General features: G+C 44.1%; 1 protein-coding gene across 1 annotated transcript in view; it reads left to right on the forward strand.

The window, feature by feature from the left end:
• Positions 1-20,324: 20,324 nt before the first annotated feature.
• Positions 20,325-22,420, forward strand: part of BACH2 (BACH transcriptional regulator 2) — a 614,689-nt gene continuing 612,593 nt past the window's right edge. The window contains exon 1 of the mRNA XM_086926645.1: positions 20,325-20,750. The gene's annotated coding sequence lies outside the window, so the exon portion shown is untranslated. The remainder of the gene's footprint in view (positions 20,751-22,420) is intronic.

The raw sequence follows: 22,420 nt of genomic DNA on the forward strand, positions 1-22,420 counted from the left end.
TAATAGGAGATTTGGTGCACCCGGACCAATCCGGCTTTATTCCAGCCCGTAACACCGCGCTGAATCTACATCGTCTTCATGGCGTGTTGGCGAGGGCGGAGATGTTGCGTGAACCGGCCATTTTGGTTTCGTTAGATGCCACCATAGCGTTTGATACAGTGGAATGGCCATATTTATGGGTGGCTCTGGCGAAGTTTGGCTTTGGACCGGTGTTCATCGGCTGGGTCCGACTGTTGTATGAGGCGCCCCTTGCCCAGGTGGTCGTCAACGATCGAGTGTCGGCTCCCTTTGTTCTGGGACGGGGTACGCAGCAGGGATGCCCCCTTTCTCCGCTGCTCTTTGCCTTGGCTCTCGAGCCCTTGGTGGCTTGGTTGCGATGGGAGCCATCCCTCAAGGGTATTAGGTGGGCCCCCGGTTTTGAAGATCGCATTTCGCTCTATGAGGACGACATTCTCCTTTACCTCACCTCCCCCCGGAAATCCTTGGGGGTACTGTTTGACGTCCTTAATTCCTTCGGAAGGAACTCAGGACTGGTCATCAATTGGGCCAAGTCTTGTGTGTATTCGCTTACGGACGATATACCACTCGTACCACGCAACTGTCCTATACAAATCTCGTCCATCGGATTTAAATATTTAGGAATTCATATTTCGCATGATTCGGCTGTCAGATATCGACTTAACTTACTCCCCCCGCTTACTTGTTTAAAAGCAGGCGTGAAGGCCCGGAGCAGGCTGCCTCTGTCCCTGGTGGGTAGGGCGGCCTTATTCAAAATTATGTCCCTTCCCAGATTCTTGTATGCCCTCCAGAACACTTTAGATCTAGTGCCCTCCAGCTATTTTCACGAGATAGAGTGCCTACAAAGGAAACTGTTGTGGGCCGGATGTCCCCGGATTGCCTTGGCCAAGCTTACGCTGCCTTGGTATGATGGCGGACTTGCGCTGCCGGATATCAGACGGTACTACTGGGCCTCTCAATTGAGCTCAGTTAACCATGCGATGTATGATCCAGCTTCTAACCCGGCTTTTGCTATGGATAAATGGCTGCTTCCGGGCGGAGAATATAATAGGGCACTTTATTCAAAACGGTCCGATGTAACATTGACCGGGCCTACCAGAGTTGCAGTTCGGGTCTGGTACAACGCTAACGCTGCTATGGGTTGGTCGATACCCTTACTCGAGCGACTCCACTTTATGCTGCTGATAGGTTGGGCAATTTGTGGACGACTAAGGGGTTCGACAAATGGGACCTTATTGGGATTAGTACGGTGGGTGACCTTTTGCGGAAGGACAAGATAAAATCCTTTGAGGAGTTGCAGCTAGAATTAAAATCGGCCCTCGCGAATACTTTCGATACCTGCAAGTTCGACACACCCTTTCCTCTGCGTTGCCGCCTGGTACGCCCGTTCCAGAATCCTCGCCCCTGGAGGACAGAGTACTCGATGGGCACATCCCGGATAGTACGATCTCTCTCATATACAAAAAGTTGATAAACCACCGAGCGGACCTTCTTTTACAGCTTCGCATGTCCTGGACCGGCGATGGACTGGAGCTTGACGATGAAGACTGGCAGGCGGCGATATCCTCCCCGAAGGGGGTGGCAATCTCGGCCCGTCTGAGATTGGTGCAGTTAAAAATCCTACACCGAGTGTACATGACGGGTCCTCGACTGTTGCGGATGGGGTTTGTCTCGGATGATTTGTGTAAACGAGGCTGTGGTATGGTGGGTACGTTCCTTCATATTATGTGGGAATGTCCTGCGGTAGCGTCCTTCTGGACTCGTGTGCATGGTGCTATGTCTGAGGTAACGGGTGTTTCTCTTCTGCCTGAGGCCCGAAGATGTCTCTTAAATGTATGGGAGCCCAATGATTATAATGTGGCCCAAACGCAGTGGGCCACTTTGGGTAACATGATTGCCAAGCGTGACATTGCGCAATTGTAGGGGTCGGATAGGCCACCGAGTCTGTTGACCTGGTCCGTGAACATGGACTGGTGCATGTTCTGTGAAAAAACGGTGTACATTGCTCGGGGCAGGCCCAAGAAATGGGGGAAGATATGGAGTCAGTGGAACCAATACCGTGGTGAAATTTGTACCCCTCCTTTTGAGCCTCCACCGGAAGTGTTGCAGTCCCCTTAGCATGGCGTTCCTTCTAGTCCGGATTTTGTTTATGTGATGCTGGCTACCTCTTGCTCCCTCTTTCTCCCCCTCCCAGACACTCTTATTGTTGACTATGTATAGCCGTGGATGTGGTAACCCCTCCCCAGAAGGATTATTCATGGTTGTTTCTCTTTCGTTTAGCCTCTGCAGAAGTTTTTTCATATTTGTTGGTGGGGGGGGGGGTGTTCTCAAAAAGATAAAATTTAAAACCTTATTCCTCCTGTACACTGAAGCATGGCGTAGCATGATTGGTCAACTGCCGCCGGGTCCTAGGGTTGTCGGCTGAAGGGCTGTGTATTCTTTCATCCTGATATGATTTTGGAATCGTTGCCAGCCGACCCGAAGTGGCTGTATGATTGCTATTGTATTTTCATGTTTTTCAATAAAGGTTTTTTTTTAAAAAAAAAAAGAATAAAAGAAAATATCGCCTTAAGGGGCTTGATTATTCCGGACTGCCCAGATTTAACGTCGCATTTCTTGACGTACCAGGTATGCTAATCATCGCAAAAAATTCTTCATTAAACTAGGATAAACAAGCCAGTACAAGTATGCTGTTCTCATAACGGAATATCCCCCATATCACGTACCTTAACCTCCATTATTTTTGACTTGTAGGAGCATAATTCCTTTCTAGCCTGATTTAATCATGCAAATTTAAAGTGGGCATCCAAAGCCGGTATCTTCCTACATCGCACTTTGACATGAAAATAACTTCTCAACGTACAAAAATGGATTCTTAAGGTAATTAAATTCCAACTAATATAAAGATTCCCCAGGCAACTTAAAAATAGAATAGCTTAAATAAGACGCCTAACTTTCGGGAAACAATACCATTTTCAAACAGTCTAATTCAAACATCCGTGGTTCCTTAATTAGGTACGTGTCATTAACAGAGTATTCACCTTGAAGTTGTGTGTTTTCTATAGCAATTTTCCAATCATTTTTTCCGCAATTGGGCATAATCCCAAATATGAATAGCCTTTCCCCCAAATAAGAGGTATATACAAAACTGTGATCCCTTATGAATGTGATAGAATAATCCTAAAAATAAATAGGGAAACCAGTGATTGTTTGATATGCATGTATACATCGAAAATGAATTTAGATCGGTAATTTTTGAAACCATTACAGATGCAATATTTGATTGTCATTGTATTATGGAAGTTTTCACAAATGTATTTCTGCATACTACTTTTACTGCTTCACCACATGATATTAAGACGAAAAAATGCTTGTGACAACTGCAAATTTCCATGTACTCATTATAACCAATTGTATATTCATTCCATTCTTTTAGGGTGATTACATTGACCCCTATACTACGACAGATACCAAGAGTAGTCTTGATAAAGGTGGACAATATAGTGGAAAACCACCGAAACGCGTCGACGCACCACGTAGTATAATTCATGACTCGGACATTTATGTTGATATACTGTATTATGGTGTACACAACTTAGGTGTCAGAAATAGAGTTCGAATATACACCCAGTATAGCACGAGTTGTATGTCTTACTGTTTTCTGTCTTAGTGTCTCAATTTTGCTGGTCAACATTGAATGTCAATTTATTTTAATTGTTTACCTCATGTTTTAATTTGTGGTTGAGTGGTTCCATCTCTGTCCACTCTTTTAATGTTTTGTATTACCAATAAATTGTAGAATTCTTTTTATACGTGTATCTTGTTATATTTTTATAATTGTCTAGCCCGGACAATTTAGTTCTGTTCAAGGGAATCTCTCCTTTTTGTTGGTTGGTTAACCCTATTTCCCTTGACTGCTGTTAAGGGGTACCTCTCATCTTTACCTCAACTAAGTACTGTGCCCAGCACCAAATACCACTGGCTTAAATTAAGCACTGCACCCTGTCCATGGGGCTACAACCTTATGGGTGACTTACATGTAATAAAAAGGAACTTTGGGCCTGGCAAGTAAGTTAACTTGCCAGGTCGAAAAGACAGTTTAAAACTACACACACAGGCTCTGCAGCTGCAGACCTGAACCATGTTTAAAGGGCGCCTAGATGGGCGGTACAATTAGTGCTGCAGGCCCACTAGCAGAATTTAATTTACAGACCCTGGGCACATATAGTGCACTTTACTAGGGACTTACAAGTACATTAAATATTGTGGATAAGCAAATGTTACCATGTTTAGAATACCGAGCATATGCACTTTAGCACTTTAGCACTGGTTAGCAGTGGTAAAGTGCCCAGAATCCTAAAGTCAGCAAAAGTGAAGCCAACAAAACAGGAGGTCAGGGGGCAAAATGTCTGGGGAAGCCACAGCAAGGATGCCAGGTCTAACACTTACCTTATTTTCTTCAAGGGTCCTGGTATTCGAAGTGGACACCAACAGCCTTTGAGAAAAAGAGAAAAGAATGACCATGTTACTTAATTAGCCAACAGGAACCTTGGGTGACCTAAAAGAGACATTACAAAATAATGTATTTGATTACTTTTTTGGACTGAAACAAGCTAACCCCACATATAGACACTACTGTATGTTCCCCACTTTATGCATATTTCTTATCATCGGGCTGGAATGCTGTTCTTGTAAAAGCTACTACATGTGGTATTTTGATCTACAAAGGTCCTTCATACTTGAGTGGCAGTTACAAGCTGCATAGACCCTTAGTCTAGGAGGTTGGCCTTATCAAAGTATTTAGGCAAAAATGAACTAAGACTTTTTTGTGGTTCACACATTATCCTACACAGATGATAGGGATCATGCCAACTCACAAGATGCCTGGGGGGACATTTCCAACTCAGAAAACTCCAATAGGGTTGGTTTCCCAAAAACTTAACATTAATAAAATTCAATTAAGTTTGATATAAAACACACTATTTCTCTTTAGGAAATCCTGGATGAAATGAAGGTGAATCTATTGAATCTGAATATAATCTAATATCCATGGTATGACCTATGTAGATGTCTGACCATAACAGTTCATAGTAAAGTGCAACCAAAATAGCCTAGCCTGACCATTCTGGATAATGTAGTGAACTATATTATTGCTCCCCATGTCACTTTTTTTCTCAAAATACAATAAGGACACCAAAATTGGTACTGATTAGTCAGAGGTTTCAGGCTAGTATAAGCTTTTAGGCACTGTATGTCTACTATTACCACAGCATAGTGGAACAGTATAGGTTGGTGGAACACCTATAAACTGACAGGCTTAAAAGAATAAGCTCAAAGAGCAACATACATCTTGTTAGAAATGGGGGTCTCTAGTTGGCAGAGGTAGTTACCTTTGTACAAATAGGGACCCTTACTTCTAGTCATGGAAAGGGGGATACACACTTTAGATAACCCCTGCTCACCCCCTTGGTAGCTTGGCACAAGCGGACAGGCTTATCCTAAAGGCAATGTGTAAAGTATTTGAACTTAAAACACACAGTAATACAGTAATAACACCACAAATGGACACCACACCAGTTTAGAAAAATAAGTATCTCTATCTAAACTTAACAAGACCAAAACGACAAAAATACAACATTCAACTATTAGGAAAAATGGTTTTAGCAACTGAGCCCATAGAAAACAATGGATGCGTGATTTCTTGCCAGGTACTTGTTGTTGCGACAAATTCAACAAGCCAAACAGCCACAGCGATGGGAAGCATTGAAAAACAAAAAGAGATGCATTGTTTCCTGAGACCTTCGTGGATGCGATGTGATAGTTCTGCTGGGCACAGGGGAGCAGTGCATCAGGTCCGGTTTGTAGGGGGAAGCGATGCGTTGATTCTAAGATGACTCTGATCCGCGAGTGATGCCACGGGGAAAAATAGCCGCACAGGGACGATGCATGGAAATCTGGGATGCATCGGTGAATGATGCGGCGGCATCAAGCAGCGATCCCTCAATGCGTCGATTCTTGCAGTGGCGACAAACGCTGCGTCGGTTTCAGCAGCGGTGCGGCGATGCGTGAAGATTCTTCTCGCACCACGGCGTTGCGTCGGAAAACTGTCGCAAGAAGAGCAATGCATCGATTTTCTTGTTGTTGTGTTGCTTTCCAGCTCCCAGCACCAGAAACAACCTCCAGAAGCCCCACACAGTCACAGGCCCTTCTTGGCAGGTCAGAACTCCCAGCAAGGAAGCTCAGGGGAGCTGGGGGTGAAGTCTTTGTGATTTGTGTACCGGAGACTTCAAAACAGTAGGCAAGCTCTACTCAAGCCCTTGGAGACTTTCCACAAGCAGGGGACCCAGCACACAGCAAAGTCCTTCTCTTTTCCTTGGCAGAAAAAGCAACTGCAGGTCAACCCCAGACACATAGCCAGGGCAGTACTTCTCCTCAGTTTCTCCAGCTCTTCTCCTTGGCAAAGGTTCATCTTGAATCCAGAAATAGTCCAAAGTTGAGGGGTCTGAGCCCCCCTTTTTATACTGTAAATGTCTTTGTTCTCCGAAGACAGAGGGTGTCTGTGCCCAGCCAAAACCAATTATGTTCTCTCTGGTGCAGCTGCCCGACAGGAGGTGGAGACAGCATTGTGGAAGGTAGACCAGGGCCAATAAGGTGAAAGGAAACCTCCTCCCTCTACTCTAAATTCAGCCAATGTCTATCAGACCAGCCCTGTTTCATCCAGACTCTCTGGAGCCACTGCACCTCCCCAGCCCCTGTCACTCTACAGCCAGACAGTCAATACACATCCTAGCAGGGGCACACTGGATGGCTAAGCAAGAAAATACCGACTTTCTAAAAGTGGTATTTTCACACACAGAATGTAAAAATCATCATTACTAAAAGATGCAACTTTAGATTCTGAGGTCAGGCATACTAAACTTTATTTTCCTGTCTGGACCCAGTGGGTAGTTATATTTTAATTAACTCCCATGCTTTCCTATGGGCCAGATAGCCTTTCAATAGTAAAAAACGAAATTGGCAGTATTTCACTATCCGGACATGCCACACACAAAGGCATGTCCTACCTTTCACATACTCTGCACCCTGCCCACAGGGGTACCTTGGGTCCATGTTAAGGGTGGCTATCATGTAAGAAGGGGAGAGGATATAGCATTATGGCTAGAGCGATTGACCTCGAAGCTGGGGAACCGGGTTTGAGTTTCGGCAACGATGTTCAACTTCCTGTGATTCTGGGCAAATCACTTAATCTCCCTGTGCCTTACAAAAAAAGACTATTTGTCCCTCTGTAACGAAACTGGTTTCATGTAAAGCACTCTGATACCCGATGTCTTGAGTCTAATTTGCGCTATATACAACTCTAAAAAAAAAAAAAAAAGAGAAGGTTAGGGCCTGGCAAGTGGGTTTACTTGCCAAGTCGACATGGCAGTGAACAACTGTGCACAGGCATTGCAGTGGCAGGGCTGAGTTACCTTTTCAGAGCTACTCTTGTGGGTGGCACAATCAGTGCTGCAGGCCCACAAGTAGCATTTCATTTACAGGCCCTGGCACACTCAGTACGCTTTACTAGGGACTTACTAGTAAATCAAATATGCCAATCAGGGAGAACGAATTGTAACAACAATTTACCCAGAGAGCACTTGCACTTTGACACTGATCAGCAGTGGCAAAGTGCCCAAAGCATTTAAGCCAGAAAAAAACGAAATCCAGCACAGCATCAAAAGTACAGGAGGTAGAGGAAACCACTCCAAAGATGACAAGCCTAACACATCTCATCAAATACTAATTTCGCATTCTTCAAAGAAAGATTAAAAGTCCTATTCCTCCTCATAATTGATCACAAAGTAAGAAATAGGGTGACATCAGAAGCAGGATTTAAGATTTAGAAGAGACTGGCACACCCCACAAACAACATTCAAAACACTGGTAAAGCCCTGGCCAGGTTAAAGCTAAGAACGGTGACTGTGAGGTGAGTTACGGATCTCTGAGTTCACTGCAATGGTAAGGGTCAAGCTGTTGTGGAATCCTTGCTCAGTGATCTCTGTGGAAAATACACTTTCCAGCACATGTGTTGTGGAACAAGCTTGCGGGGTGGTGGTTCTGAACCCACCACTGGGCACTAGCACTAACCTGATCATGAACAGACAGCAGTATCAAGGAAATAAACGCTCCATGTTCCGGACTTCATTACAGGAGTCCAAGATGCTAGATAAGCCAAAATGGCAGGGGGAAGCTCATGGCGACTAAAATCAAATACAAAATGTTGTAACCAGCTAAACTGAAAGTAGACATTAAAAAAAAAATATATTTCTTCACAAACCCAGCTGTTGTCTCACACTTTAAAAAACAAACATTGGCATAGCCAATAGGTCTCACCTTTGGGACCTTATAAGTGTTTAGTTATCCAGCAAAATATCCTTGGTACAACAATATCAACTGTTGCATGGCTAAACACTTATAAGGTTCCAAAGGTGAGACCTATTGTCTATGCCAATGCTTGTTTCGGTAGGCACAGGAAGATTAAGTGAGGTGCGCAGAATTACAGGATGTTAAGCCGACGCCGAGACTCAAATCCGGTTCCCCATCTCCAAAGTCGGCAGCTCTGGCTGCTGGGCAAACGTCAAAAATCCATGCTTTGTTGCTTACATGTCTGCTAGTACAGAAAAGCTCTCCAGACTAAAGTGTCAACACTGTCTACATATGAGACAGGAACAAGAAGGCTGTGTGGCTAAAAACAGAAAAAATGCTTTATGTATACTTATTCAAAATCTATCCACAATTTCTAGCAAACACCAGTAGCATTCAGAACGAATGCTAGCGGCGGGTCTCTCCAACTCCCTCTAATATATTAGGTTTTTATACTGGCTGGAGTCAGGTGGAAGCGGGGTTGTCTTATGACTTTTGCAATTTTTGCGGGGACAGCAACATGCGGTCACATTGTAAAGTCTAATCCTGTTACCCTGTCTAATAAGTACATGGTCCAAAGATAGCGAGGTTGCTCTTTCAAAGCCAGGCCACACTGTTTTAGGGGGAGATGTCTAATGTGTAACCGGGACGGCGAACCCCAATTTGGGTATTAAATTGTTTACTTCACTTATGTTCCAAATTGTATCTGCATGACTGACGATGTGAAACCGCATTCCGATCTTGATGGCTATAGCTTAATTATATCATATTACGTATAGGTCTCTGACGTAGTTTATGGTTGTGAAAATTTTTAATTAAAAAAAGTTTTACAAAATATGTAATTCTGTTGCTGGACTTTCCTTTTGTAAATCATTGTCACCAAATGCCTTGGTCTAATTGGTTGATGTAAAGCTACCAAACACGGAAACTCAGCGAATGCGCTGTTTTAATAAATGAACATCCAGGTCTAGAGACATTGCTGACATGGAATGCCATTACATTCTATTTAATGCCCTGAGTTTTTCTGTTTCATATCATTGACATCTAGGGCATTGGTTCGATTGCATCAATGTAAGCACACCAAGTCTACAACTCCCAGAATACATCATTTTTTCATATGAAAAATGGTTAAGGGAAAATTGTATCCTGATGACATGGAGCCAGGAGGAATCCAATGCCGCACTGCTGTAGATTTGCACTTCCGGCTAAGAAAAGAACGGCCACATGCCTAAAAGGTTGTCTTCCTCCGTTGCTGCCTGTGTTTTTTACACATTATTCTGAGTGATATTGAACATTAAAACATCCGACCATCGGTGTGTCTATCTAAAAATATAATAAACTATGGCATAGAACAAGGGCCTCAGAGAGAAGATACAAAGAGGGGGCTGGTCTATTCACATTTTCAAGGATGATCAGCCAGTGGCCCTTTTAGCAGGGTGCCTGGAATTAAAGTAGCAGGCTTGGCTACACACATGTTAATAGATACACACTCAGTCACATCCTTATCAAGTGGTTTCACGCTGAAAGGAAGGTGCAAGTACAAGCGGCAGCTATTCACGTTTCAATTGAATAGTAAATGCTGTGTCAGAAAACACGGTGGCTCGTTTAACTGAAGCAAAATATTGAAGCAAAACAAAAGACAGATTGTGGCGCAGTACCTCCTCCTCTAACCCTGCACTGATAGTGCTTTTTGCATCTGGTGGTGGTGGTGTGGGCATTTAGTCCTTCAGCGTGTGGTCGGCAGGTGCTACGACGGGAATACAGATGAAGCCAAGGTGAGAGGCACATATGGAATGAATGTGTGTGTGTAATTAGGAACTTAATGCTGATATTTTAAAGCACATGCCACATGCATGCTTGTCACAGTAAAATAAAAGCTGGGCAAGAGTGAATAACGAATGCTGATATTTTGAAGCATACGCCACACGCGTGCTTGTCACAGTAAAGGAAAAACACACTGCTGGCACTGAAATCATGAGTTTGCTGGCCCGGGAGTGGTGCGTGCGTGTGTACGTGTGCGCCCAGTCTGCTCTTTTTCAAAGCAAATACTCGTGCTTGTGGCGTACTCCTGCTCGCTCCCGCAAGGTGAATTCCGCCACAAGCACGAGTATGTGCTACGAAAAAGAGCAGAACAATGGCTAAAGGTCCTCCTAGGCAGCGCATGCGCGCTGCGTAGGCCAGACCTAAAAATGTCTCTTAACATAGAATGCCGGGAAGGATCCTGGCTCAATGTCCTCGATAAGTCACCAGAGGAGGGAAATCATAGTGTGAATGACTAAATATATCCAGTTGTTTGCTGTGTTTAGGTTATGATGCAGGTTGCTGATGAATCAAACAGCACTTATAGAGGTGGGAATGTCTATTCCACAAGAGGTCCTGTAGAATAAGGCTAATTCTGTCATCACATTTGTGCAATTTACAACTCCTATGTTATAGTGCTTAGTATTTACTTTCTTTTGCAGTTTTAACACCAACAGATGAGCTAATTTGTGATTATTGACATGTGAGGGGACGGCAATGACCCACACTTATGTATGTATTTAACGTACTTGTTTTATTTTGTTTGCTGAGGCTCTTTTGTGGGTACTTAGCAATGACAGGTGAGACAATCAGTGTGGGTGGTGGGTGTGGATGGTTGTTCTGTCAGTATCCTTTTGCAACACGATTTTAGGCATGCTTAGATGTTCACCTGCAGGTACAGAATGTGCATTCCTGTAAGGCTGTTGACACATAAGCCAAATGAAGCACACACTTAAGGTACCTTCATTGAATGTGAAAGATCTTAAAAATCACAGGAAAGCCATAATAACACTTAGTTTACTGATTAGGTAAGAGGTTGATATTGTGTTTCTTCATTTTGATATGTAAAGCTTTATGATTTAAAACACAGGTGACCCATGCAGATCCACAAGGCAGATTCTTGGACTTAAAGGTTTATTGCATGACACCCATGTCACACTGATCAATGTTTAAGCACAGAATGTGGACTCACCAGAGGTTTTTGACGTAATCTATGCTCTCTGCAGCAGATATGAAGCTATTTATTCGATCTAGGGTGGAAATGTTATCCTTATGCTTGACACAATCGTTGATAGATCGAGTACGACTGACATGTAGTTGTCCAAAAGCGACTGGCACACTATCCCAGATGTTGAAATGTTTTTGTTGGTATATGCGTGGAGGGAGCGATTTGGTCATAGGAGACAGTATTCATACTACTCGATAGCTCGACAGGCGATGACTCATATTCACATATTGGCACATGCTTCCTCCCCAAACAGACTGTTACTTAGTTGATTTGCATGGACTATTGCCCACATACCATCTCTGACCTCTAACGAGTGGCTTTGACTCTAGTCAACCCGACTGGTGCACCATCCTGTTGAGGCGAGAAGCTTCCCAAAAAGCCTCCTTAGGCGCTGTATTTCAAGAAAAATTACACTCCAATATTACAGAATTCTTTGACATAAATAAATAAAGTCTCAGTAAATAGGCAGCCTATGGTCTGGATGGAGTTTGTGACCACATAAGGGAAATCGTAATATCAACGCATGGAAGGGGTTTTGAAATCCATTAGCTGCAATACACCGACTAGAAAACACTATCATGTTCCTTCAACGTAGACAAGGGACCATCTCCAGTCTAGGCATCCAGGCAGGAATTATTGAACTGCTGACCTCGAACAGGGGTTTTACAGAGTGGGAGGCTAACTTACTAGGAAAGCGCAGGCAGGCTAGGAGCTAAGGTGGAGGAAAATGACCCAGTTGAACCTTTAACAGTAGATCTATTCTCATCCATATGTACATCCCAAAATGTTAAACTCTACACTCACAAGAACAACCTTGTGGCATTTGTTGAAAATTATACACAACTATATTCCTCCAAAACAAATCTCAAAGCATATTTGAGATGAAGTTGCTTTGGAACTAATTGATTGCGTTAACAGACTTCCCCTAGTAAAATAAAGCATAATAGATCACAATAAACTGGCAAAAGAGGATATTTCTATTGACAAGGCCACGGGTACATTCTGCTCAACAGGTGAAATAACTAAAACTACACAGACCAACTTGCCCCTCGTCTCCTTTTCAACTGTGACAAGAGCTCTTAACGTTCAAAATCCAAGTTTCTTTAATAGGTTGTAAATCTTTGACACGTTCACATATTGTCACAATTTGTTCATGAACACTTACAGAAATATTGAGGATGAAAATATAGCCCTCAGTTCCAGTTCCAGCACATCTGCCACTTTATGCAGCCTCTGCACTAGATTGCACGCAGAAGCCTTTGGTGCTGCTGTGCGAATAGGAGTTTTGGTCTCCTGCGCTTCATCTGGAGAGGATGATCCACTCCCCCTTTTACCTCCCAGTATCTCTAAGCTGAACTTGACCACGCGGATGCCTTTGGCACTGTTGTGCACACAGGAGTTTTGTCAGGAGGAGCAGAATGTTTCTCTATGCCTCCCTTTCTGGTCACCACCACAAGAGCCTACAGCATGGCTCAGTTATAATGTTACATTGTTGAGGAATAGTGTCTGACGCTTTCTGTTTGGTTTCTGCAGCGGTTACTGTGCAGCCATCTTGTCATGGATTTATTTCCATGATTCTACTGAATGAGTGTTTGAGGACTGCTCTACCGTTATCTCCTTCTTCCGAACCTTTTTTTGCCTGTCTTTGGACTGGGACACTCCCGGCTTTAACTACTGTGCTATACAGAACCTCATAAAAATAGTGCTCTGCTGATGAATTATTAATGTCCTGATAATGACTCTAAAACCACAAAGCTGGGTCGAAACGCCATTGACACCTATTTGGCAAAAGTCTATGTTCATCTTCTATTGATTTTTCTGTATTAATGCGAAGGACTGTTCCCGTTTTTAGGACCGAATACGTCAAGGCAATATTTGTGTACCATTACCTTATTTGTACTATACACACACCAAGATTTTGATTGAACTTTTTCTTCTGCACTTTGTGCTCAATTGAGCACTGAGCACTTAGTATGAACAGTTAATTCTCATTCTTATATGAATATTGCTACGACCAAATGTCTTTGTGTTGATGATTAATTCAATTGATGTATTCTAAGGTATTTATGTAATGTCCTCGTCCACTAGGTACCATGGTTTGAATATGCCGAATTGTCCCTGGATCTTTGTGTTTTACATGGGTTGCCCCTGTTCCTTATATTTTTTATGAAACAAACAAGGGCCGTTCGTTATAGTAAAATCACAGTAGCTGAGTCACCACCTTATTGGTTGGCAGCTCAGAGGCATTTGAAGTCAAATTCACTACCTCATCTAGTACTTTAGTAAATCGTAGGGTCTCATACCTGGAAGGACCGATTCTGCAGCCTGGAGTCAAGATAGGCAAGAATAGAGCAGCTACCGAAATGTCCATCATGTCCACCTGAATGAACTCCTAGAAAGAACACTCGCACTCCTTTTTTAGACACATGAAGTAATCATAAATTGAACTGAGGTATGTTGGTGCTATTTGGTAATTCCTCCTGAGTATGAGGAAATTGAAATCAGTCCAGTAGCGTTATTCCAATAGTGAATAACGTCCCCAAATGCACACAAAGATAAATGTTCAGAAAACCAATTCAAAAATGCAATTGTTGACGATTCCTTGAAATGAAGTTTTTATTTTGAATTTCCTTAAATGATTCAATTTTTCACAATGTTGTATTCACATCAAAAATATTCTTTGAACATAATTATATTTCTTGCCCAATGCATTTTGGGCATAGAGCCCTTCATCAGGCGCTTAGCGTTCTGTTAAGAAGAATATACACAACAGTAAGTATATATCATTGAATTTGTCTTGCTATAAAAAACAACGTTTTAACATGAGACTCTGTTAAAGTGCACTGTACATAGCCATCATTCCTGTGTGGGGAATTCGAGAAAATGACAGAAAATGTAAGTGAATGGTGCCTTCGGTGTGAAACGAACTAGAAAGAATGTGTACATGTTCTACAGCAAGTGACCAAGTGCCCAAATCTAAAAATTCCCGATGTGGAGGTCATCAGGGAAATAACTGAGTGTATATGAAAAACGATCATGCTAAATACCTTCAATATGATGATGTAGCAAGTGCATAGCACTATACTGCACCTCAAGGACGACGGTCCCGTTGGCGCCTGAAAAGTTAGAAAGAGCGAGTGAGTTTCGTTGACAAACAACTACATAAATGTAAGATCGGATGGTATGGCGCCAAAAATAAGGTACCTGCACTTTCAAGATCCTTCCAATTCTGGCGGTGCACACTCAATTCTTTAATCTGTGACAAATATGAGGAAAAACACGTATTACATCCGAATGCACACAGAGCGTGCTGATGTATCGATATAACCCGCAAGGTTTGCGCTGCGTCTTACCGTGGTTAATGGCGGGGGCTAACCAGAGTCAGCACAAGCGTAGCTTTCGTAAGGAATCCGGAAGGTGAGAATAGTCAACGTGGATTGGACAGTTATGAAAACGGAAATCCGTGCCACCTGATATTGAAAGTGAGAAAATACTACGAAGCTCACGTCGCTTGTTGTTAAACGAAACTCGAAAATATAAAAGAAAGCGCTGAACAACGCGCATGTGTAAATTAAGAAAATAAATGGTTTGGGTAAAATCGCAAATAAATTTGAATAAACTGCCTCTAAATAAAGATCATAAAATGACTTTAAAAATGAATACTGTCAGGGTGATCACCTAGTGCAGCCCAATAAGCGAGAGTGGAGTCGTCTAAGTGCACATAAACAACCATAGAACATGTCAGTGATGTGATGACGATAATGTAACGTGGTGTAACATAATAATGAGGGACTAACCCCTGGAATTTTTCATAGATATAAGAATAATACATGTTCAATGAAAATTCACTGAATATAGAAATCTAGAGTTACAACTATGAACCAGTAATCAGTTCAGTTCAATATTGCTTTATTCAATTTTGGTTGTAAACCATAAAAGCAGAACCAGTAATCAATTACAGAAAATAATTGATATCCACCCGATCATTGAGTCCTTTAGGGTGAACGGTGTTTAAAAAGTTGTTCCAAAATATCTCACGGCGTAGCGCGCTGCTAGACCTTCTGGGCCCAGACCTGGCAGAGCCACCTGAGGTCCCGGAACTCACACATGTTATCAAAACGGATACTCCCCGTAAATTGATCACGAACTTCTACAAGACGGCTATGACACACAAAGAGCAACAGCTCATGAAAGCTAGAGTGGCCTGGCAGAGAGACCTACAGGTCACGATTGATGATGATGATATGTGGCGATATTGCTGTGTGAATACTAAAAAGTTATCACTGAATGGGAGACACAGGCTAGTACAAGTTTCTCCAAAGAGTGTATTACACCCCGGAGAGACTTCACCAATATAGCCTCAGGCAGTCGGCAGAATGCGAACGGTGCCACGAGCCAATAGCGGACTTCATGCATCTTGCATGGCAGTGCCCGGGGGTACAGAAATATTGGAACAGCATTTTTACAGAGATGAACATGATACTAGAACTTGAAATGATCCCCGATCTGGCGTTAGCGCTACTGGGCCACTCCAGAGGACTGCTAGTCGCGGTAAGACGTCTTGCCGATATGGGAATGCTAATAGCTAGGCAAGTGGTGGCTCTCTGCTGGATAAGAGGCCCACTCCCGATGGCAAGAGATGGGCGCATGATATGCTATACTGCTGCACACAATCCGAACATTACAGCGAGCTACTGCCCCCTACAAGCCGACCGAAGAACTTTTGGGGATTGTACCAAACGCACCTGAGGACTAGAGACACAGAGAGCGCAGCGGGGGAGGAGGTGGATAGAGAGAGCGTATATTGCCAGACACTATAATGCCTATGGAGGAAGGATAGCAGTGTTATATAGCACATACACACGAAGGGTGGGATCTGGAGAGTGACGCGGCAAGTGAGGAGAGAGTGACATTGGAGGGGAGGAAGGGCCATTTAATAACAACGCGCTGCAGAATCCCCAGGGGTCTCCTACATTAAGACGAGTTGGGTCATACGGCGCAGCCGACTTATAGGCTAGGAACGGTAACAATGGCTGTCACAAGAACTCACATTGGTGACAGTAATTAATGGTGTGCCACATCCACTGCTACGGGTGGACCAGGGGGGGCTATGTGTTTGTAGGAAAGGGGGGATGTTTAGGGTTTGATTACTTGGGTAGGATCTTAGATTTAGTGGAATGTGACTATCAAGCAAGGAGCAGGGTCAGGTAGCGCTAAGGGAAGGGAATAAGGGTATTGTCTCTCACATTGGGGGGAATGGTTGGATACCCTACGATCAGAATCTATACTGACAGTCGTCTGAAATTACACGTGTAACATGCCGCCGGACCCCAGGGTTGTCGGCTACAGGGCTGTGTAACTTAAGTACATATATATTACCGACCTAAGATTCCACCGCTGCCGGCCGCCGGGTTGTAGGCTTTGGGCTGTGTATGATTGCAGACATGACCAATAAAGGTTTTTGAAAAATTGAAAAATATATATATATATATATATATATATATATATATATATTTATATATCTCACGGCTTAGAAGATGCTGAGTATTTTCTCTTCCAGGTATAATTTGTGCGTGTTCTAGTACGAGGAATCGCAGTTGACTGGGAGTGTGATGATTAGTATTGAAATGTGGTGCCAATGGTGATTTCATATTTCCAGTACCAATATTACTTTTATGTTTGGTTAGTTGTGTTTTAATTTTTCTTTCTGTCTTGCCTACATAGGCAAGCCACAAGGGCATTTAATCATGTAGATGAAGTTCCGACTGTCACAGTCCTTCACCAGATGTTGGTGGTTTTTCACTAGTTTTGCTTTGATCCTGTTTTCCAAAAGGAGGATATCTCCTGCGTTGTGACTCATCTGATGATGAGGTTTCATCCAAGGATCTACCAAAATTTGGTTTGTACTGTCTGCGTCAGGCATAAATATCTGCCCAATTGTACACTTTCCTTTCAGCACCTTTCCTTTATATTTTCGGGTTTCGTTTAACAACAAGCTTCATAGTATTTTCTCACTTTCAATATCACGTGGCACGGATTTCCGTGTTCATAACCGTCCAATCCACGTTGACTATTCTCACCTTCCGGATTCCTTAAGGAAGCTACGCTTGTGCTGACTCTGGTTTACCCCCGCCATTAACCACGGTAAGACGCAGCGCGAACCTTGCGGGTTCTATCGCTACATCAGCACGCTCTGTGTGCATTCGGATGTAATACGTGTTTTTCCTCATATTTGTCACAGATTAAAGAATTGAGTCTGTACCGCCAGAATTGGAAGGATCTTGAAAGTGCAGGTACCTTATTTTTGGCGCCATACCATCCGATCTTACATTTATGTAGTTGTTTGTCAACGAAACTCACTTGCTCTTTCTAACTTTTCAGGCGCCAACAGGACCGTCGTCCTTGAGGTGCAGTATAGTGCTATGCACTCGCTACATCATCATATTGAAGGTATTTAGCATGATCGTTTTTCATATACACTCAGTTATTTCCCTGATGACCTCCACATCGGGAATTTTCTGATTTGGGCACTTGGTCACTTGTTGTAGAACGTATAAACATTCTTTCTAGTTCGCTTCACACCGAAGGCACCATTCACTTACATTTTCTGTCATTTTCTCGAATTTCCCACACAGGGATGATGACTATGTACAGTGCACTTTAACAGAGTTCCATGGTAAAACATTGTTTTTTATAGCAAGACAAATTCAAAGATATATACTTACTGTTGTGTATATTCTTCTTAACAGAACGCTAATCCCCTGATGAAGGGCTCTATGCCCGAAATGCATTGGGCAAGAAATATAATTATGTTCAAAGAATATTTATGATGTGAATACAACATCGTGAAAAATAGAATCATTTAAGGAAATTCAAAATAAAAACTTCATTTCAAGGAATCGTCAACAATTGCATTTTTGAATTGGTTTTCTGAACATTTATCTTTGTGTGCATTTGGGGACATTATTCACTATTGAAATAACGCTACTGGACTGACATAATGTCCACCTCCCATGCAGTGCAAGTGGTCACATAGCAACATATCCGATAACAGGCCTAACATAAGCAAGATAACAGGACCCAGGCCAGCCCTTTGGGAGCCACACAGAAGCATGATTTCCACAGATGCAGTAAGTTCCAATATAATCAGATGTACCACTTTGGGTAAACAATACTCAGGAAGGACAGATTATTCTTGGAATCTCAACTTGACCTCGCACAGGAAAGGGAACTGGGCTAGTAAATGTAGGAATAGATACATTGCATTCGCTCTGTCCCATAGAGATGCTGCAGTTTCCAAATTCAAGGCCAGTTCATGAGTGGAAGTTGAACAGCATGGGCCACTTGCATAAAGTACTTGCCACAGTTCTTCAAATGTCTATTGTGTGTCACCTCAGATGACAATTTCATACATATTTTCTGGGCCTATCCCTTTGTACCGGGATAGTGGCATGTCCTCTTAAATAAATTCTGCATCTTGTGGTAGGAGTAGAAGGTGAATGAAGTCTGGGTGAGTTACTGCTACTGTCAAAATCAAAAAGACAGCTTGGTAGGTTTAGCTCTATTATCTACAAAAAGAAATACTGCAATGCAGTAGAAATCTCACAGCTCATCAAAAGTCTAAATGTGGCAAAAGTTGTTGGTAAAATGGTTTGAAGACGAGAGTGTGACCATGCATTGCCCCTGCACCACGGATGGCTCTACATCGATAGTTTCTGAGTGGGATACACTGCTGTTCAGAGCAGCTTACTTAGAAGGTTGCCTTGTTCTTCTACCACAGTCAACCAAAAAATCCTTCTGTATTTTAATTAGTGTAGACTTCTGTATACGTTATCCTCCGAGTTCAGTTGTATTAGTATCGTATCGTCTTTTATTCCTTGTACATTTATTGGGTTAGATATTCCACTAATGCAGAATGTGTTGTAATCACTGTTGGCAAAGGTTGTGTGATTTAACTTTCTGAAATGCCCATAGAATGCTAGGTTGGAAGCTGTGCAGCTACACGTTTAAGAGGAGGTTATCGGGGCTTAACAGGGAATCTGCTCTACTTCTCCATAACTTTACAAAGTTGACAAATTGTGACAAAAACACACACGCTTTCCACTCGTTCATTCAGTTGCCAGTTACTGCGATGCTTCATCCACAAGAGATCCTCAACAACAAAAACCCTAGGCCAGGAACAACCCAATGTGGTGGCACTATAGAAGCAGTCGTTACTCGCGTTATTTACTTTTTTGAGTCATTCAACGGTGTGTTTGACGTGAAGCAGAGGAGAGGCATGGGCTCGTACAAGCGAAGTAAGGTGCTGTGGAAGAACATCACGTGCGAAGTACTTAAAGCCTTGTTCGCAGCTACGGCCATCTTGGAATGACCCGCTTACCGGTTAAACCAATGAGAAACATGTCAAGATTAAAGAGCTGTGGAAGTAAATTCATCAAAAGTAATACATTAAAATGATATCATCAGATTATTTTGAAACACTTGAACAGCTGCATTATTTTGAAACATGCTCAACCGTATAAATTACCATGATAATTAAAGCGTTGGATAAAAATGGCTCCTATTCAATTCACATTTTCGAAACATGGCTAATTGCACTTATTGCAGCAAATTTCCCGCCCTCTTGCTAAATTTCCTTTCTGCTATAGTGCTCTGAGACTTTTCCTCTTTTTGGCCCGACGATGCCAGTCTCCATTCCACAACTCTGCCCCACCCAGGCTCTCTCACCCGCCCCTTGCCTCATCCCCTCCTCCTCCTCCCCTTTTTGAGCGTAAAGTTTATTGTGAATGGAGCGCTGGCGGGGGTGACGTCACCCTGCGAATGTCAACAATGTAGCGATTGAGGAGCGGGCGGAAGGCGTGTTCAGCCGCCGCCGGGGGAGGGCGGCAGGGACGGGCAGCCGCGCGAGTAACAATCAGAGAGGATCCGCACGCGCTGCGGGAGGAGCGGCCGCGCGAGCCACCATTTACACACAACAACAAGCGCCCTGCAGCAGCAGCCCCTCTGTGAGTGAGAGCCGCCGGGGAGAAGCAAAAACAACAACAGGGGAGGAGGAGTACCAGCCGCACCTCTGCAACCTCCCTCTCTCGCCGGCTGGGAGGGGGCATCCGAGGGCACAGTACGCACCCCGAGGTTGTAGAGGGCATGCACACGCACAGACACGCACTGCCACGTGACCAGGTCTTTCTCTTATTATTGAAACCAAAAACAATAAAAAATATAAACGGCCGCCGGCCATCGCCAGCCCCGCGGACAGCAGCAGCAGGGTGTGAACAGAAAGTGAAATCAGGATGTGTCGCTGGTGAGTACCGCCTGCCTCCCTTCTCTTTTTTTTTTTTTTTTTAATTGCAGTGTTTTGTGCTGAAATGTGGGGCATGGGAATGTCGGGTTGTTTTCTGCGCGAGTAGCCGCTGGTAGACAGATCTCATGTATGAATTTGACGCTGCTGAGCGCTGCCTTCTGGTCTCGGTGTATTCTTCATGTGGGTGCTTGTAGGGGAATTATGCAAGTTTCGCGGTCACTCCGCTCGGTGAGCGTGGCTGCTAAATATAAATACACCCTGCTGTTTGGATGTTGATACTCCTATGCATTTGGGTTGTACCCCCAAAACTCTCCCCTCAGCCTCTCCGGTCTGTGGTTGGTGCCGGTGCTTGTTTGTGTGCCCCAGCGTCGGGCAGGTCTTCAGAGCGCTGCTCGGGCCGGGCCTGCGGGTATGGGGGGCGGCTAGGGATGCCCTGGCTGCTGTGCTGCATGCTGATGGATGTTTTCTTGAGCAGCAGCAGCAGGGGGGAGGGGCGACGCATTAATAACTCGGGCGTGCTCCTGCCTCCTGTTGTGTGCTTCTGGTGCAAGCAGCTGTCAGATTGAGAGACCTTTAGCAGAATTGCCCCCACCTCCCCCTCCTCGCCCTTAGGAGTTCATTGCCACCCTGCCTGCACCACATACAGTATGCTGATCGATCATGCTGGCTATTCATAGTCTGGGGCAGCTGTCTGATCTGTCACAACCGCGCTTGTGACAGGACGGACATCCGGTGTGACAAAAATCACGGTTAGGAAGCAGGTTGTTGCTTTCGTTTTTATTTCACTTTGCAAGGGAATAGAGGTACTCCCCTCCTCTTAGCAGCCTCGCGCTGCTTTGTTTACATCGCCCTGCAGGTCATGTGTAAAATGGATCTCTGAACAACAGCCCTTCTTCGGGTCACGCTTGCCTATGGGTGATGGCTGAAGTGCGGGGTCTGTGTGTGGGATCTATTCTGAACGGGATCGTACACGCCGTGGCGGTGTGTGCAGTGTTGTTGTTTACGATGTCCGGACACGTGCACCGCGGACGCAGTCCCCGGGGGCATGCATGGTGTGTGCGGGCGCATCCTTTCCCGGGCTGCCTTCAGCTGTGTCATGGGAGGAGGGAGTGCTGGATCACGGAATGAGGCTGCAGCCCGCACTGCTCTGACACCGCGCCGTCACTGCACCTGTCGCGTGCTGCTGACTGCACGGAAACTGAAAGGTCAGCGCGGACCGCGCCACAGCCCGGAGGCCGGCGGGGGAGCGCGGGCGCAGCGTTGCACCCACAGCCCACTCCGCACTCGCACACGCTTTAAATAGATATTATGTGTACACACGCCCAATTCAGTATGTTATTTTTAAAGAGCTAATTTCTTGCACTGCATTAAAATGTAATTTTAAGAACAGCTATAATTACACACTATTTTCTAGCGGATCTAAAAACACGTGCACGCGTTTTCTTATGCTCCCATTCAAGGATAGTGTGCTAAATGTATTTCTACTGGGGTGTGTGTATTCCTTGACCCTGCTTACCCCTGCTTACAGCTGCGCAATAAGTATGCAATATACGGTTTGAATATTGAACGTACTGTTTGTCCAGTGAGCCGTACTGGGGTCCCCGCCGCTGGGCGCACCTGTAGCCCCTGGGCGGTGCCCGAGCTGTAATGCACGGTAGTGGCAGTGTGTG

The sequence above is a fragment of the Lissotriton vulgaris genome, chromosome 6, assembly GCF_964263255.1.
Source record: "Lissotriton vulgaris chromosome 6, aLisVul1.2, whole genome shotgun sequence".
Lineage (NCBI taxonomy): Eukaryota > Metazoa > Chordata > Amphibia > Caudata > Salamandridae > Lissotriton > Lissotriton vulgaris.